Below are 6,000 nucleotides of genomic sequence, written 5' to 3'. Positions count from 1 at the left end.
ACGTTATGCGTGGACATTTTTATCAGTGACAATTAGTTTTCAAGCGATGCGCTTTAAGAGCAAAAACATGTAATGCGGTTTCATCGAACACGCGCGCAAATTAAACTTTAAATACAGACCAATGGTTAAGGTTAAGGTATTTGCATCTTTTCTGCTTTGTGCGTCGCGGAACTTGGAAGGAATTTGTCGTTTAATTTGTTTCAATCCTTCCGTTCAGAAGGCAGAATTTATCGAGAGAAATTATTTAGACTTTTTAATTTATTTATTATTTAACGAAATACGCTACTTCGTGGATACCTAATTTTCTTGTTAAAAATATGTATTCGCAGAGAATAGCGACATAAAATTTGTTGCAATCGTTATAAGCAGTATTTAGTTAACATTAGTACAAGAAATATTTAATGAGAGTCGGACAAATTAACGGTATATCGCGTTGATCTGCTAACTAGGTTAGCACCGCATTTGTCGGATTGCTACATATTTAAAGATTCCATTACGCGTTATAGAGTACGTGCGCAATGTTTCACGGTGTAGTTTACTACTGTACCGTTTCTTATGTATTACATCGCACATTCGTAGCTCCATTTATTATTAACAGTCGCTTTTTCGCTACAATTTTCAGCTTTCAGTGACCTCAACGATTATCGTAGCAACGATAAAACTTGCCGCTTTTACTTTGTACAAATATTTCAGGCAACTCCGCTGGTCACGCTATCTTATAAAAATATTTAACTCAACAGAATCCAAATGATCGTACTTATCTAATAAATCAACCGTACGCGCGTGATTTAGAATTAACGTGCACGAAAATTTCCCAGGCATCTTACAAATGAGCTCGCGAACCGAGGTATACACTGCTGAAGTATATGGATTTGAAAGCTTTGTAAGGAAAGTTGGAAACTACGGCTAAATGAAGTGCTTTCGTGGCTCAAGACCATAACCGGCCGCTTGTAATTGCCAAGATATGAGTTGTTGTATCCGCTGAAATTACGAATGTGTTATTCTTTAACGCTCTTACATCTCATCGATCTACGTTTCTCATAAATTTTCTTTTCGGTAACACATCGGCCGACATATCAAAGGTAAATGACGAACGGCGATTCGTTCATTTTATACATCTAGGTATATTTCCAATTTTTCATCGAGCAGAGATTTTTTCCTTCACGTCGAACCGATACGACAGAACGAGACCATTCTACGGGGCAAGAATCGTTTTCCTTGCCGGTGAGAACTGGATCGCGAATGTCGTATAAAGGCATTTTCTTCTCTTTCCTCGAGTGTTCTACGTTCTACGTACGTACGGGTATATCAGGCGTTCTCGAGAATTAAACTGTCCCATTCCTGCTCCGAATTTCCGCCAGTTGGTATAAAACGATTGTTCACGGTCGCTGTTAACTGTTCGAAAACGTTGTTCGACAGGATGGAAAATGGTAGCGATCAAAGTCGGCCAAAAGGGCTCATCCCGCAAGTCCGCGCCGTATCGCTGATGAAAGCGGTACTTACGCAGCCATCGAGAAGTCGGTTTACGAGAGAACGTAAAAGTGGACCAGTCGTAAAAGTGGTGGCGGATGAAATCACAATTGCTTAATGAATTTGCGGGGGTGCACGGTGAATTGGGGTCGGCGCCGCCTAACTGCGCTCGCATTAACCCATTGCTCCCCGGAGAGAAAGAGAGGAGACAAGAGAGGCAGTTGAAAGGGGCAAAGGGAGAACAGGGTGAAGGAGAGAAGAGAGGCTATTACATCGAATTCGCCCAGGAATTTGCATATATAACACGAGCAGAGACCCGACTGCGGCAGAGGAGACAGGAGAGGCCGGATAAGTGGCTGTCTTTGAGTAGCTGAAACCTTAGGATTATTCAATTAATATATTCATTGAACTACGTTGGCCCCTGCTGAACTCACCGGCTGCTTCACGGACAAGAAAAATGGGTCGAACATCGGTTTGGCGCCAACATCGGCCGTAATCCAGCGTATTACCTGCACCTGATTGAAAACGACGCGCTTCCTGGCGAATTGTTATTAGATGCAGTAGCGCCACGATCCCCATTCCCGTAATGCGAAATGTATTATTAGTATTAGCCGAGCGAGGCGTGCACCCAGCATTAATTGACTAATTGAAACGCATATTCCAACTTGTCCGTCGGCACCTGTATCATCCAAATCGATAGAAAGAAAAGGATTTCGTCCGTTTCGGTTAACTATACCTATACCTGCATAATCCTGCTTATGGGCCGGATTATACGCAAACCGAGAGGTATTACGTATCTGGGAATACCGGAATTTATACCATTTATTTTTAATTAGAAACAAAGTTGTATAGATGTGCTATATAGAGTAAGCAAATTTGCGAAAGCGAATATTCCGCGAGGCTTTATTTACCGACACGCTGAGTTCCCCTTCTCGAGTAATAAGGTTAAACGTAATTCTTTTTTAAAGGCATTCTTGGAAAGTTATAAAGTACGAATAGAGTATGTATAAGAGGGCGGCGGAAAATTTGGGACGATTTTCTAATTATGTAACGCCTGCGAACCTGCTGCTTGTGATCTCCAAGTATAGCGTGCAAGGAATTTGCGGAAAGGATTTCTCTTCTCTGACAATGAGAAAAGCGATCCTCAAAATTTTATCTTATCCTCCACCGCAATTTCTCGGAAATTATTATACGTCAATTATCATTCACGGTTAGTCTACTTTCCAGAATTGATGCTTTGAATTTTTCCCACTTTGTCTTTAGTTTCTTCGTGCAATCATTTTTTTCTGCAATTAGGCGGCAACGTGACATCGAGTTACAGATAAATAATTTTCTGAATAATATTTGCGAGTCGTAGTTTCGATCGGACAGCCACATATATCAGATATAACGTGATATCTTGCGGCAGTACAAATTTATCGAGAAATTTAGATCTTACGAAACAAGAGAAGTTGCGTGTCTCAAATTGTTACACGAAGAGAATTTGTATAATTTAGATTTTACTTGCTTCTCGTACGCTTAATAATGACGTTAAGGAATAAAATTTCGTTTCATCATAGATGATATATCGCGCTGCGATATTTGATCTGTCTATTATATATTCGATATATTCGACCTATCCTAGAAGCGGAGGAAGGTCTAGGATAATGGCAGTTGCAATTACAGCTAATTAATAGTGCCATAATTGACTATTCTCGCATTAATATATTTGATCGATTACAATTCAGACACAAATCATGACAGTTATAGTCGAATTACAAATGAAATCTTTGATCGAACACATTTGAACTAGCGCAGCTAGTAACAACGTTAAAATGTATCTTCGTTAGATCATCAAGTCGTTCCAAAATAAGTAGTATTAATTTCAGTTACTAATAAAAAACGAGAAAAAGTGTAACAAATATATAGCGATGTTAAAGACTCCTGAAAACAGAGTAATCAGACGATGATAAATTTAATATGCATTATTATGAGAAAAATTGCATATTTCATCGAAACAAATTCATTCGTTACATTAACTTATTAAATAATGCAAGTTGGAATATTTGCGTTTTCTCAATTAATATGTTAACATTCGAACTGCATACTCGGTAACAGAAATTGTAGAAGTTGCACGGTATAAACAGTTATAATGCACGTCAAACCTCACGCTCGTCTCTCTCCTTTACCCAGTGAAATGAAATTTAATGCTCTCCGAGGAATATCGTAATCAGACAGTATGTATGCGGTCGAATCGTGAATGTTGCACAGCCTGCTAGCATACGAATTTACGTATGATGGATTTATTAATCGACATTTTTCATGGAGATGCCAAGATGGTTTAAACACACTTCGCTTTACGCCGAAATGAAATATTAAAGTTCAGCGTGAAAAAAACATTTAATAAAATCATAGTGAAATTTTGCTTGAAATTATATGAAACCGGCAACATTCTGTTACAACGAAATTATTATATTGAAATTGTTGATGTAACTATTTGCTGAGCAGCTTGAAATAAAATTAATTCGTTAACACACGTTTTGAAAAGGATGATACTTTATTAAATAGCCGAGTAATTCAATTTAAATTTAATCCCGTTAAAAGTGTTTAAAGCAACTCAAACTCTGCGACAAAGATTTAAGAAATATAATACCCGCTAGACGAACACCTGAAACGATATGTAAATTTATTTAAGTCTATAAAGGATGGTAAATGTGGATGGTTAAACGCAAATACGTTTCCATCGTTTAGTATGGTAAATAAAATTATATCTTATAAATTCTCTATATTATACGTATTTTTAGATCATATTCAAGTATATCGTGATATTCTAATTAAGGGCAGATCACTTTTCCATTTGTTTCGGGAAACTCTTCACAATTGCATCTGCAATTACTTTTTCCTCGTTTGTCAAGTGTTTCGTCCAAGAACGACAAACGATAGAGGCAGTTAACGTAACAAACCAATTAAAAAAGAAATATTAAAAGACGCGTGTTGCATCATCGTTGCGCGAAATTAAAATATAGAAATAAAAAGAGGTGTCTGGCGCAGGCCTATGCGAACCATAAAAATACTGCAAAAAACAACGAACCCTAGGCAGCGTTTTATTTCAGAGCTGAATTCCTCGTTTCTTCAATTTTCCGCTTAGTGTTTCGTGTTATCTGTGTCCACTAATTGTATACACACGCGTTTCGAAATTGTAATCACGTTTTCGCATTCTCCATTTCGTAATTCGTACGATAATTTCTAAATAGCTCGGTTCTTGGATTGGAACTTTTGCAATGGTGCGATCAACTTGCGATGGAAATAAATTCGTCCGTTAAGTTACGTACTCATTTATGCGTTTAATGTCTATTTGAATTAATATGGATACCGACAGATGAGATGTTTAAATCGATTAATCGACAATATTCATTCCACCCAGTTAATTCGAATTTCCATCGTAGCACTGATTGCTTTTTGGAACGATTTCGCTGAATTTTAATTATAATTGAGAAATAATTATTATACTATCCTATAGTTCTGGAATTATTTTGCATTTGCATTTGCAGGCGATCGCGTTTCCATCGCGAAGCGTTAAGATCGATCGTGCCAAATGTAGCATTTTATAGTAGTTCATTTGGAAACTTCGCAACCGATTTCTAAACAAAGCAATATCTTACGTACCTTAACTTTGGTAATAAAGTCAGCTTAACCCGCCAAGATGCGGCATTAACCGTAAGCACTGCATTACGTATCAAAAGATGTGTCATCAGTACTCATCAGGGGTAAGCACAGAATCGCGCATCAAGGACACAAGTGTGTTTTAAACGTTAAAACGACACGTCGTTATAGCAAGCTTGTCGCAGCGCGCTAATGACTAATTCCTGCTCATTGTGAAATAGCATAGCGATTCGTAGTAAATAATTGCAGCATCGTAATTTAGAGAAGGCGAGGACGAAGGAATTCGTGTGAGGTGATAATAAAGTAGATGAAGTACTTTATACTAGCCGATAGCGAATTGGGTGATTGATTCGAAGAATGTACGCGTACGTTGCTATAAATGAAATTGTAAAAGTAACGCAAGTAACGAGATAGTTAATTATAAAACGTATTAAATAACGATAATAAAAATATCAATATCGTTAATTAATTAAAATTTAATTAAAAACACCGTATACGCATCTACGTATGTATTGTGCATATGTACGTATATCGCAACGAACGAAGATGAACGAGGAAGTCGCATATTATAATTAACCTTCGTGTCTGCGTCAATTATTCGGTTCCTCTAGAAAACACGATTTACGTTGATCTCTTTGGCATAAAATTTTCTAGTTCAACGTATCGAATATCCACGAGATAATAACATTTATTCATCCAGAGTCAAAATTTAAAGCGGTGAACGCACGATGTTTGCAACATCGATAAAAACCATTCGATTTATCGGCGTTGTTTCGCGAACAATATTTTTTTTTTACGATACATTCGCAAATACACCGGAGGAAAATTAATATACGAATATTAGTCCGCTTCGTCGTTCAATCAGAATTCGTGTCACATGTAGTAATT

The sequence above is a fragment of the Bombus terrestris genome, chromosome 8 (genome assembly GCF_910591885.1).
Source record: "Bombus terrestris chromosome 8, iyBomTerr1.2, whole genome shotgun sequence".
NCBI classification, from domain to species: domain Eukaryota; kingdom Metazoa; phylum Arthropoda; class Insecta; order Hymenoptera; family Apidae; genus Bombus; species Bombus terrestris.
The sequence above is the reverse complement of the archived record's forward strand: the minus strand, read 5'-3'. Positions refer to the sequence as shown.